Source organism: Pongo pygmaeus, chromosome 12 (assembly GCF_028885625.2).
Source record: "Pongo pygmaeus isolate AG05252 chromosome 12, NHGRI_mPonPyg2-v2.0_pri, whole genome shotgun sequence".
Classification (NCBI taxonomy): domain Eukaryota; kingdom Metazoa; phylum Chordata; class Mammalia; order Primates; family Hominidae; genus Pongo; species Pongo pygmaeus.
The window spans coordinates 26,285,492-26,298,599 of NC_072385.2; the positions used below are offsets into that span (position 1 = coordinate 26,285,492).

Genomic DNA, 13,108 nt, shown 5'->3' on the forward strand with positions numbered 1-13,108 from the left:
CTCATCAACCTACTGCAATCTGGAAACACCTCTTACAGTCACAGTCACAGCTCTTAAAAGCCAAATCCAGAAGACATTTTTCAGTCCTTATCTTACATTTGACATTTTTAAATGATGCTTTCCTGGGAATTTTCTATTCCCTTGGTTTCAGACCACCATACTTTTATCCCTCTAGTCATCCCATCCCCACCTCCTTTGCAAGAGCCTCTGCTTGGCTGTAGGTAAGGCTACTCCCCAGCCTGACCTTGGCTTTCTGCTCCTCTCATCGCGCACATTCTCCCTGATGACTTCAACATTTCTCATGGCTCAACTACTTCCTCCCTGTTAGTGGCACTGGCTGGACCTTCTTAAACTTCGCAATCATACATCGAATTATCTGCTGCTGTCTCCATACAGATATCGTCACAGGCAACTCAAACTAATGATGCCTAAAATAAACTTCCCTCCCCACCATGCCTAAATCCAATTCTTCATCTTAATGTGCTCTCTCTCAGGCATGGCAACATTATCCAAGCAGGCATGCCACAGCCTCCTAGATGGAGTCCCTGTCTCCAGCCTGGTCCCCTTCAATCAAATGCAACAGACACAGCCAACAACCGGTCTCTTTAAGGAACCTGCTATCATTACCCTGCTTAAATTCTCCACTGCACTGAGGACAGTCAGCATCCCTTAAGGTAACATACAAAACCCTACATCGTCTGGCCCCATCTTTTTTTTTGTTGTTTTTTTTTTGAGATGGAGTCATGCTCCGTTGCCCAGGCTGCAGGGCAGTGGAGCAATCTCAGCTCGCTGCAGCCTCCACTTCCTAGGTTCAAGTCATTTTCCTGCCTCAGCCTCCCAAGTAGCTGGGACAACAGGCGTGTGCCACCACGCTCGGCTAATTTTTGTATTTTTGGTAGAGACAGGGTTCCACCATGTTGCCAGGCTGGTGTTGAACTCCTGACCTCAAGTGATCCGCCCATCTTGGCCTCCCGAAGTGCTGGGATTACAAGCGTGAGCTAATGCTGCAGGCCCTACCTGGCTCCATCTATGTCCCCAAACCCTCATCCCTGGACACTTCCTGCCGCCCACTTTACATAGCCTAAGAGGGACATACAAACACAACACAGGCCTTCATCTCCGTGCTGCTGCTCACGCTGACCTCTGCTGGGAAGGGCTTCCCTTCACTAATGCTCACATCCTCAAACAACTCAGAAACCCTGTCCATACCTTCCTAGTCAACTCTCCTGCCTGGATCCCACACTCCTCGTCAGGGATCCTGTTATACATTCTCATTTACTCTGAGAGGATCATTTTATGAGCTCCTGTTTCTAACCTTGTGGAGGGCAGGGACTAGATTCCTACTCATCTTTATGCTCCTTGGGCCTCTGCCTAGCAGACATACTAGATACTTAATAAAGTTTAGCTAAACTGAGGCCTATAGGAGGGGCACTGTTATTCCTTACCTCTGATAAGGAACAGGAAGCTCAGAATGAGGTTACATGGCTTTAAAAGTCACCCAAGGAAAAGTCTAGGGGGAAACCTAGAATGCAAAAGCACACCAGCTAAAATAAGTCTTCTTGATAGCAGAAGGCCTCTCAGAGCTAAGCATGGTGGGAACAGGGAACATGTCTATGTTTTTCCTCTGTTACCCTAAGCCTGACAAAGTGTTACACAGTGCACAGCAAGTGCTTAGCAAACATGGGCTGGCTCACTATGATTGTGGAAACATCACTTTCATTTATAGACTATGTAAGAGTGGGTTTGCTTCTCTCCAGCAGATGGAGCTACAACCCTGTGTTATCTCCAGCTATGATCTGGGAACCCTGAGAGAAGAACCAGCCTTTTCCATCCAACCCTTGCCATGCTTCTTTTTGTCCTTTATCAGTCTCACTTAGAAACAGCAACAACAGCCGGGTGCAGTGGTTCATGCCTGTAATCTCAGCACTTTGGGAGGCTGAGGCAGTCAGATTGAGGTCAGGAGTTCAAAATCAGCCTGACCAACATGGTGAAACCTCATCTCTACTAAAAAATACAAGTTAGCCAGGCGTGGTGGTGGGCGCCTGTGATCCCAGTTACCCGGGACGCTGAGGCAGGAGAATCGCTTGAACCCGGGAGGCAGAGGTTGCAGTGAGCCGAGATCACACCACTGCACTCCAGCCTGAGCGACAGAGTTAAGACTCCATCTCAAAAAAAAAAAAAAAAGAAACAGCAACAACAAAATAGCAGGATAAATGTTTTCCACAGACTATTCTGAATGGACATAGATCTTTTTTAAAAAAATTTGTTCAATGCTCAATATACTTGCGTATCTTTTCCTTCCGGGACTTTAAAAAAAATCTGGGATAATTTCACCCAACTTGATTTACCCAATCTATCAAGTGCTAATCAGTGTCTCCACCTTTATATACTCTTCATAGGTCCTTGTTATGAAAGTCACTTATAACCCAAAATGTTCATCATACTCATCTCTATGTATATGCCCTATGTCACATGGGAAAACATTAGTTTACTAACCATCTCTCATTTAAAAACAAAACCCTTTGGGCCAGGCATGGTGGCTCACACCTGTGGTCCCGGTACTTTGGGAGGCCTAGGCAGGCGGATCATCTGAGGTCAGGAGTTCGAGACCATCCTGGCTAACACAGTGAAACTCCATCTCTACTAAAAATACAAAAAATTACCAGGCGTGGTGCTGCGTGCCTGTAGTCCCAGCTACTTGGGAGGCTGAGGCAGGAGAATCGCTTGAACCCAGGAGGTGGAGGTTGCAGTGAGCTGAGATCATGCCACTGTACTCCAGCCTGGCGACAGACAGCAACACTCGTCTCAAAAAAAAAAAAAAAAAAAAAAGTCTCTTTTGGCCAGGTGTGGTGGCTCACACCTGAAATCTCAGCACTTTGGGAGGCCGAGGTGGGCGGATCACTTGAGTCCAGGAGTTCAAGATCAGCCTGGGTAACATGGCAAAACCTCATCTCTACCAAAAACAAACAAAAATTAGCTGGAAGTGGTGGTGCACACCTGTAGTCCCAGCTACTTGGGAGCCTGAGGGAGGAGAATCACCTGAGACCGGGAGGCAGAGATTGCAGAGAGCTGAGACTATGCCAAGGCACTCCAGCCTGGGCGACAGAGCAAGACTCTCTCTCAAAAAAGAAAAAACAAAAAGCCTCCTTTAAAAAATGCATTTTGATGCCATAAATTTATCAGTTAATAGTTTTGGGGGCAAAAAATATTTTCTGACATTTCAATAAGAGCTATAGACAGTCCAGCATTAGTCATGACTCTGGACTAAGTCTGGAAATCTGGAATCTCTTCCCAGCTCTGGGAGGTACAAAGTTTTAAAAAATAAGTTAAGGTCAAAATGCTGGAAAACATTCAATTTATTTCCTTATTAACTCAATTGTTTACTCATAAACGACAGTAACACTTGGTGCTATGGGTCATGCACTGAGGTCAGAACAAGGAACAGAAGAAAATGAGGTAAATTGATAAATCTTTTTGCAGGCTGAGGAGAGAGAGAATGCTGGCATGCCTGCTCTGTGCTGGTTTTTTTTTTTTTTTTTTTTTTTTTGAGATGGGGTCTTGCTCTGTCACCCAGGCTGGAGTGCAGTGGCGCAATCTCGGCTCACTGCAAGCTCCGCCTCCTGGGTTCACGCCGTTCTCCTGCCTCAGCCTCCCAAGTAGCTGGGACTACAGGCACCCACCACCACGCCTGGCTGATTTTTTGTATTTTTAGTAGAGACAGGGTTTCACCGTGTTAGCCAGGATGGTCCCGATCTCCTGACCTCGTGATACGCCCACCTTGGCCTCCCAAAGTGCTGGGATTACAGGCATGAGCCACCACATCCAGCCCTCTGTGCTGGGTTTTATGATGTCATCCAATAACTCACAACTATGTAATTTATTTCCTTTTTACAGATAAAGAAGTGGGGGCTCACAACTATGTAATTTATTTCCTTTTTACAGATAAAGAAATGGGGGCTCAAAACTATGTAATTTATTTCCTTTTTACAGATAAAGAAGTGGGGGCTCAGAGCAGTCACGATTAACATGCCCCAAGTTATTCGTCAGTGAAGCGGAAATTGTGGTGTTCTTGTGTAAGTTCACAGTTTATACTTTACCATTATACTGTGCTCCAAAATATCTGATATTTACTTTCAAAGCATGTGTGGGAAGTTTACTATGACGATGCAGCGACATTGTCCAGAATCCAGTCCCTTGACTCTCAGGTCCCCAGAACACTCACTTCACGATTTTGTTGACCTCTTATGTCAACTTAAACCTAGCACTCTCTTGGCTGGCTTTCTCTGCTCTTCGTGGGCACTCCAAAGCTTCTGTACTTACATGCTACAATTCCAGTCATAGGAAGATGCTGAGTTCTTTAGTCCCAGATCCATATTCCTGAGAAAACCTGATTGCCTAGGCTCAGGTCATAACTCTGTATCTGTTTCAGTTGATTATGGCTGGGCCTACTGCCCCTCTGTATGGTGGCAAAAGTTCCCAGAGAGAGGCAGGGGTGACAGGGACTGTTGTCTCAAATGCTAGGCAGACATCTGGAGTGGTAACCACTACATCTGTTCACAGTGAGCACATCCTTGCAGGGAAACTGGGTTAATCATCTCTATTATTGAAACTCAGAGGTATAGTGTTTCTTCATAGGAATTTTCTTTCCTTATTTGAGATGGGGGTCTCACTTTGTTGCCCAGGCTGGAGTGCAGTGGTGTGTGATCTTGGCTCACTGCAGCCTCCCCTCCCGAGTTCAAGTGATTCCCCTACCTCAGCCTGCTGAGTAGCTGGGACTACAGGCATGGGCCAACATGCCTGGCTAATTTTTGTATTTTTAGTAGAGACAAGTTTTCACCATATTGGCCAGGCTGGTCTTGGACTCCTGACCTCAGGTGATCTGCCCACCCTGGCCTCCCTAAGTGCTGGGATTACAGGTGTGAGCTATCGTGCCCAGCCTATTTATAGAAATTTTCTATAGGTATATAAGTAATAATTTGAAGGTCACAACTAGATGCCTTTTCGTGTAACCGTATCTTGAATGGAACAAACATTTTCTTTCTACATAGAAATTATACATAAATAACCCAATGCTTTTTAATACCCATGAAAAACCATTAGCTCAAAGACACTTGCAAAATTGTATCAGGTTGTTTTCCTTGGTGTGTATTAAGTTTGAAGCAAAGGGGATTTTCAGATACCAAGACAAAGTAGAAGTCTTCCACCAAGTTGATATCATCACATTGCAATTTAATCATACGACACAACCAATTTTTTGATGTGTTATGCCATTCACCAAATACCAAAAATTTTTAGGAGAAACTTTACATCCTCAACTATACACTTCCAGCTACACCACCACCTAACATGGACTTTAAAAAGAATACAAAGTACGGTATGCCTTCTCAGTGCCTTGTTAGTAATTCAGTTACAGTTCTGCCAAACTTTCTTTAAAGGAATACAATTCTCAATCTTACACTGTTCAGAGCACAAGCATAGCTTATTGTATACAAGAGATGTGTATCAGTTCCCACTCCTCAGGGACTGTATGAATTTGGCTTTATTTTTATTTTTTTGACGGAGTCTCACTCTGTCGCCAGGCTGGAGTGCAGTAGTGTGATTTCGGCTCACTGGACTCTGCCTCCCGGGTTCAAGTGATTCTCTTGCCTCAGCCTCCCAAGTAGCTAGGACTACAGGCGCACACCGCCATGCCCAGCTGATTTTTTTTGTATTTTTAGTAGAACGGGGTTTCACCATGTTGGCCAGGATGGTCTTGGATCTCTTGACCTCATGATCTACCCGCTTTGGCCTCCCAAGGTGCTGGGATTACAGGCATGAGCCACTGTGCTGGGCCAAATTTGGTTCTTGGAAACCAAGGAGTTGATGTGTGCACCAGGCCCAGGGCTGAAGAGCTGCTTCTCACTAGATGCCTCTCTTGGTCTGGCTGCTGTATCCAGTCCTATCCAGGGTTAGCTCTGTTCCTCCTTCTTGTGGCATCTGTGTTTCTCTTTCTGCTCTGTCTCTCCCTATCTCCTAGTCCAAACATCCAGAGAAATTAATTACCTCCAGGAGATCGAGACCATCCTGGCTAACACGGTGAAACCCCATCTCTACTAAAAATACAGAAAATTAGCCGGGCATGGTGGCAGGTGCCTGTAGTCCCAGCTACTTAAGAGGCTGAGGCAGGAGGATAGCGTGAACCTGGGAGGCAGAGCTTGCAGTGAGCCAAGATCACGCCACTGCACTCCAGCCTGGGCGACAGAGCAAGACTCTGTCTCAAAAAAAAAATAAAAATAAAAATAAAAAAAAATTTATGACCTCTGCCCCTAACTGAACAAAGCCCTTCATCTAAGGCCAACTTTGGTTGTCAGCCTTAGCCAGACATCTGCTTCTGGTCAAATCAATGTCTTGTCCACAGGGAGGCCCAGTGCTGTTTCTAGTTTTAGCTGGATGCAGGGTGTCAGACATGGCAGGTACTACGGTCTACCTGGCGGGTATCAAAGAATTGGTCGACGTTCTCTCAACAACCTAATAGGGACCAATCATGTAAGGCCAGTAGTAAAGGAGTTTGAAGTTCCCTTTCAGGAACCAATTAACAACCCCAAAGAGACAGTGTCTAACATAAAAGAGCAGCCATAAAAATATACAGTTAAACATATTTAATAGAAATATTAAAATAATCATTACACTTCCTCTCATTGTGGAAACCAGGAAAGAATATGCCTTTTGTAATCAAAGTAATAATTTTTTATCATGCAAAAAAGTATTGTTATGACATTTGTTAAGTAGAGACTATATTTCAAAACAAGTTTATACAGACTTCAAAAGGTCTAAAGTCAAAGAGAAAGTGAAATATATTTAAATATGATTAGTTACATTGTATGCAGCTGGCACTCATATTCACAGTTTATAAAGTAAAAAAACTAAACTCTTCATGTCAGTTCTGAAATAGATGCATTTTCATTAATACATTCACTAGTTAGGTCTGTTCTTCTAAGACAGGAGGAAAGACAAGATATATGAGATATTTTTTAAAGAACAAACTCAACATATCCAGCAGCAAATTTCAGTTAAACTAAATTGGAAACCAATGTTCTGTGTAACCAAAGTGCAAAGTCAGTTCTCCAGCTCAGAAAGAACATTAAGAGTACAAACTGAAGGCTTAAGAGAACTTCAGAGAGCATACTGTGTGATTAACACATAAATATTAAAAATTATCCAATTTCTGATTTAAGAACCAAAATTATCCAATTTCTGATTTAAGAACCAAAATTATCCAATTTCTGATTTAAGAACCAAAATTATCCAATTTTTGATTTAGTTTTGATCTAGTCATTAAAACATATGCAGAGGTGTCAAAGGCAAGTAACATTACCACCTAAGGTTATTCAGAGGAACTGTGAAGATGTAGCACGGACCTCTAAGATGTCTTTCTAAAATCCCTTCTGATGGAAAGCTTATGGAACACTATCTGCCAAAAACACTGAAAGCACCAGTTTTATATTTAGATACAATGCTGAGTGATATAGTCACTGTTGTGATAGGTTTTTATTTGGGAAAATGGAGAGGATTCTGAAAACAGATTCATGGCTTGCATGCAGTGACACCATACCAAGAGCCTGGAGAAGCACCATGAAATCACCTCAACTCAACTCAAGTGGTGGGCCCACCTATTCATAGTCAGTGTTACACTAGCCAGCTCTAGGGCTCTGACAACATAATGAGTTTTAAGATAGTATAAAAAAAAAAGAACAGTTTATTTTAAAGCAAATAACTAAATTGTAGTTTAACTTAGCATAATTAACTGCAGCATATTTACTTCATAGCCCCTTAACATGTCACTTTTACCAATAAAGCTTTTTCATTCATATTCTAATCACAAAAATTTCTCAACAATTTATAACAATCTGTAAATCTGACCTTGCAATAAATAGTCATAAAACGTTATTTTTATTTTATTACTATTATTATTTTTAGAGACAAGGTCTCGCTCTGTTCCCCGAGCTGGAGTGCAGTGGTACAATCACAGCTCACTAGCCTCAAGTGATTCTCCAGCCTCAGCCTCCCAAAGTAGTGGGATTTCAGGCATGAATCACCACACCTGGCCTTGAAACATTATTTTTAAAGCCTAAATTCCAGTTGGTATGGTACCAAAATTTAGTTTAACTTCAAAATTCACAGTACTGCCGAGAAATGGGTGGGTCCTGAGGTTCCAGAGAAGTGGGGAGTGAATTCATTCCTGGTGGTTTTATTCTGGCAGCATGCATGGGAGATCACGAGTCAGAGGGCTGTGGCCTGGTTCAACACTTCAAGCTGTTGTACTTTTACTTCAAGTTGAAACTTTTAAAATACATCTGTCATATAGATGTACAAATATATGTAGATGCAAACATATATACACACTTTTTGACAAGAGAATGATGGTAATATACATGAACCATTTTTGTAAATAGATTCTATTTGGTTAAAAATATTCCTTCCATCAACCTATCGAAGTCCAGACCAACTATGAAGATAGGATGCCCATCCAGAAGAACAGGAAGCATTTTCTTCCTCACCTTTGGAAAGTAAAACAAAAAAAAAGAAAAAAAAAGAAAAAAGAGAGTATTAAAATTTCTCAATGTAAAATCTATATTTTAAAACCACTCTACAATATAAGCAAATAATGTCTTTTTTACTGATTGCATGCCTTTTTTGGGGGGGGTTCTTTTTTTTTGAGACAGGGTCTTGCTCTGTCACCCAGGCTGGAGTGCAGTGGCGTGATAAGACTTCAATGCAGCCTTGACCTCCCAGGCTCAAGTGGTTCTCCCACCTCAGCCTCCCAAGTAACTGGGACCAAAAGGTGTGTGCCACCATGCCTGGGTAATTTTCTGTTTTTTTGTAGAGATGCGGGTCTCACTGTTTTCCAGGCTGGTCTCAAATTTCTGGGCTCAAGTGATCCTCCCACTTCAGCCTCACAGTGTTGGGATTACAGTCACGAGCCACTGTACCCATCCATATGTCATTCTTTAGACACATTACTTACTAAATTTCTCTTTTTAAAGGATATACTGAATTTCCGGTTGAGCCAACTTAACAGCTAATTTTATATTTTAGCTTTAAAACATTGATAAGCAACATGAAGCAATCTAGAACTTAACATTTAAATGGCTTTATTAAAGAAATCCAGCTATGAAAATTATGCAGAAATGTTTATCTACAAACAATTCTACCAGCACATAAGAAATTCTCCCTCTATTCTGAAATACCATCTTCTCAGAACATACTTTGATGTTATGAATCAATGTCTGTTCTTGAACATTATTTATTCTTTCTCTATTAAACAATACCAAAATAAAATTTCCAGCACAACTAAATATTGTTGACAATAAGAGGATTTTAAAAAAAATTCTTTTAAAACAGAAGCTTATATACAACTTAGAATCTAAAACCAATAGATTTATGGTAAACCTTAAAACTGAACCAAAACAAACAAAAACCAAAGTTTTAATCATTTAAAAATCATGTTTATTGAGGTACAACCTACTTATAGTAAAACCTGCCATTTTCAGCATATAGCACTGAGTCTTGACAAATGCAGAGTTATGTACCACCACCGACCAAGGCCTGGCACATTTTTACCTCCTCAAAGTTCTCCCTGGCTGCTTCTCCCACTCCTGGGCAACCACTAACCTGTTTTCTGTCCTTATAGTTCTACTTTTCTCAGAGTGGCATGTAAGTAGAATCACACTGTACATAGTATTTTGAGTCTGACCTCTGTCAACTGGCATAATGCATTTGAGAATTATCCATGTTGCTGTACTGGCAGTGCATTCTTTTTTATTACTGAGCAGTATTCAACTGCATGGCTACACCAGTTTGTTTATTCATTTGCCAAGTGAAGGGTAACTGAGATCTTCCTCGTTTTTAGCAATTTTAAAGAAAGTTTCTATGAATAATTGTATACAGGTTTTTAATTAAATGTTTTGGAGATATAATTCATATACCACATAATTCACCTTTTTAAAGTGCATAATTCACTGGTTTTTAATATATTCACAAGGTTTGTACATAGGTTTTTGTGTGAATACTGGTTTTCATTCCTCTTGGATAAAGATTTAATTTGGTATTACCCTTCCAGACACCTTTCTGTGTTTTCATATGTATCTATCTATGTATGACAGTTTGACCTTAGGCAGAGTAGCATTTTCAAAATTTTACATGGGGAAACTTTCTAGAGTTAAAGCCATTTTATTTTTCTGTTCTGTCTGGTTTTATCTGTGTGTTATTTACAATCTGCTGCATAACAAATTACTACAACCTTAGTACCTTAACACATATTTATTTCACAGTTTTTGTGGGTCAGGAGATCAGAAATGGTTCCATTTCAAGGTCTCTCACACGGCTGCAATCAAGATGTTGGCATGGCTGGGGTCTCATCTGAAGGCTGGAGTGGAGAAGAATCTACTTCCAAACTTATGTGGTAGTTGGAAGAATTTAGTTCCTCAAGGCTGCTAAACTGATGGCCTGTGTTCCTTGCCTCTGGGATGGTAGCTTGCTTCAACCAAGTGTGCAAGCAGAGAAGACAGAGAGAGTCCGCTAGCAAGACAGAAGCCACAATCTCTTGTAATCTATCATTTTTGCTGTATTCTACTGGTTAAAAATAACTCATTAGGTTAAGCCTACTGGCTCTCAAGGGGAAGAGATTATACAAAGGCATGAATTTCTGGAGGAGGGAATGAGGGCAAAGAATTCTGAGAAGTCTGTCTTCCACAATCTGAAGAACTTCTAGAAAGTAGGAGGAAGCGATATTGCTTAGGGATGGACAACTTGGCACTGGTTGTGTTCCAAGTGAGGTAACCTTGTTCCCAAGAATAAAGAGAACCAGATGTCTGTAAATGTTTCCCTGAACTGAAATGCAGATTGTTGTATGTTCACCTGAAATGAATGGTGTAAGCTGAATATAAGATTTTTGACAAAATAAAAATTTTGCTGTGTTCTCAGATCTGGCAGGCTCCTGCCCTTGTGCAAACAATGTTCCTGGCAGCTATTCATCTCCTTAGGTAAATAAGAATTGAAGAAAAGCTGTGCTGAGACAGGGTGCATTTGCTCTTGCTTTGGAAGGTTGTTTTCTGATAAGGTTCTATATCCTCTGCAAATCAAATCAGGCACTTACAGTGTGAGTATGCATTCTCTTTCTGCCAGTCTGGAGATGATCAAAAAGCCTATAACAGCTCGGCCTATTTTCCTATTGGGTTGCTGGGCTTTTTTTCCTCTTTATTTACTTGAGAGTTTTAGACCTCTGTGTATGTATGGTGTACAAGTGACAATATTCAGATCTGTAAATTGTAACCCAGTCTGGGAGCAAAGAAGATACAGAAAAATGACTTTTACTTCCTGCTTGAGTAGTAAAATTGAGATTCAAATTTTGCATATAGAAGTACTATATGGCTAACTTATTTGGGGAGCAAAGCTGACTTACCATAAGTCTATCTCAAATAGAAATGAAACACTCAATTTGTGAAATACGCTGAGTTTTAATGCGTGTGGGGGCAGGGTGAATTAACATTTGCAATGCAAGGAGAGGAGCAATCTATACTTACCAGTGTCTATTTGACATTGTTTGGGGACTACTGCTACACTCTAAGTTATTTTACATTATAACGCAGAGTTGTGACACGCTACTCTGAGCAGCTCATGACATCTGCTTGAAATTTAAGTTGGGCCTCTAATATGTGTTTATTATAAGGACTTTGATGCTGCTTTTCAGAGTTGGGTAACCTACTTTACCCCCTAAGCTAATGTTTCCCAAATACACCCAAACCCACAGAAAGGAAAACTATTCCTCATAAACTTACAGCCAACATCATAAACATTTTATATCTAGAGCTGATGATACAGTCAGATATTTACCAACACTCATGTATATATGTAGAGTTTCAAGAAATAATTGCTTACCCTTACTAGATTCAACATATTCTAATGTTTGACATATTATTTTTATCTCTTAATTTTTTTTTTTAAAGATGGGGTTTTACTCTGTTGCCCAGGCTGAAATGCAGTGGCGTGACCAGGATTTTGACCAGAAGTTTGACTGCAGCCTCGAACTCCTTATAACAAACAATCCTGCTGCCTTAGCCTCCCGAGTAGCTAGGACTATGGGCACATGCCACCAGATCTGGCATATTTTAAAATTTTTGTAGACATACGGTCTCGCCATGTTGCCCAGGCTGATTCTGAACTCCTGTTCTCAAGCAATCCTCCTGCCTGGTCTTCCCAAACTGTTGGGCTTACAGGTGTGCATCACTGAGCCCAGCTTGTATTCTTTTGATTTAAAAAAAAATTCTGAATGTGATCCACCAAATTAATTTCACCATCCACTAATAGGTAGCAACCTGAATGAAAAATACTGTTATAAACTTTACACAAAACCAGAGATTATAAACATTTCCTTCCAAGGAAATGAAAGAGGCAAAAGGTACTTGTTTGCTCTGATGGGCCCTGTTTCCTTCAGTGCCAGGAAGAGTGGCTCTCAGACCTTTCTTCTGGTATCCCTCATGTATGCAGTGTTGGTTATTATTTTCAAGGCCTTGGTAACAAAATGCCCCTAGTGTGATCAGTCAGACTGACAGTCCGTATCTGTCATATGGTGGTAAGTTTCCTTTGCATGTCTTTCTTTCTTGCGTCTTAGATCTCTTACTTAGGAAATTTCCTTTTTGCTTGAAGTACATCATTAAGAATTTTCAATGAAGGCGGATTCTTAAAGTTTTTGTTTTCCAGAAGAGATCTTGGAAAATATAAAAGGTTGGCAGTTATTTTAGTACATGAGATAGTACTACACCAATGCTGTTGAGAAGTCTATTGTGAGGCAATGTGTCTTCTTTCTCTGGCTGCTTTTGAGATTTCTCTCTGTCTTTTTTAGGGGCAGTTTTACTCTTATGTGACTAGAAAAAAAAGATTTCTTCTTTTTTTTTTTAATACTGCTTGAGATTTTATTGGGTTTTTGATCCGTGGATAGATATCCTTCAACAGTTCTGAAAGATTTCCAGCCATTCTCTTCATATATTATCTGTGCTGTATTCTTTTCTCTCCTTTTAGAACTTCGATTAGTAAAAACATGTTTGATGTCTTTTCCCACTCTTGTTTTTTG

The 13,108-nt window shown here is 40.9% G+C and overlaps 1 long non-coding RNA gene across 1 annotated transcript; it reads left to right on the plus strand.

The window, feature by feature from the left end:
• Positions 1 to 3,988: 3,988 nt before the first annotated feature.
• On the plus strand, positions 3,989 to 10,963 carry LOC134737841 (uncharacterized). The gene is made up of 2 exons (XR_010123218.1): positions 3,989 to 4,073; positions 10,311 to 10,963. It is a non-coding gene; the product is annotated as an uncharacterized LOC134737841 (long non-coding RNA).
• Positions 10,964 to 13,108: the final 2,145 nt, after the last annotated feature.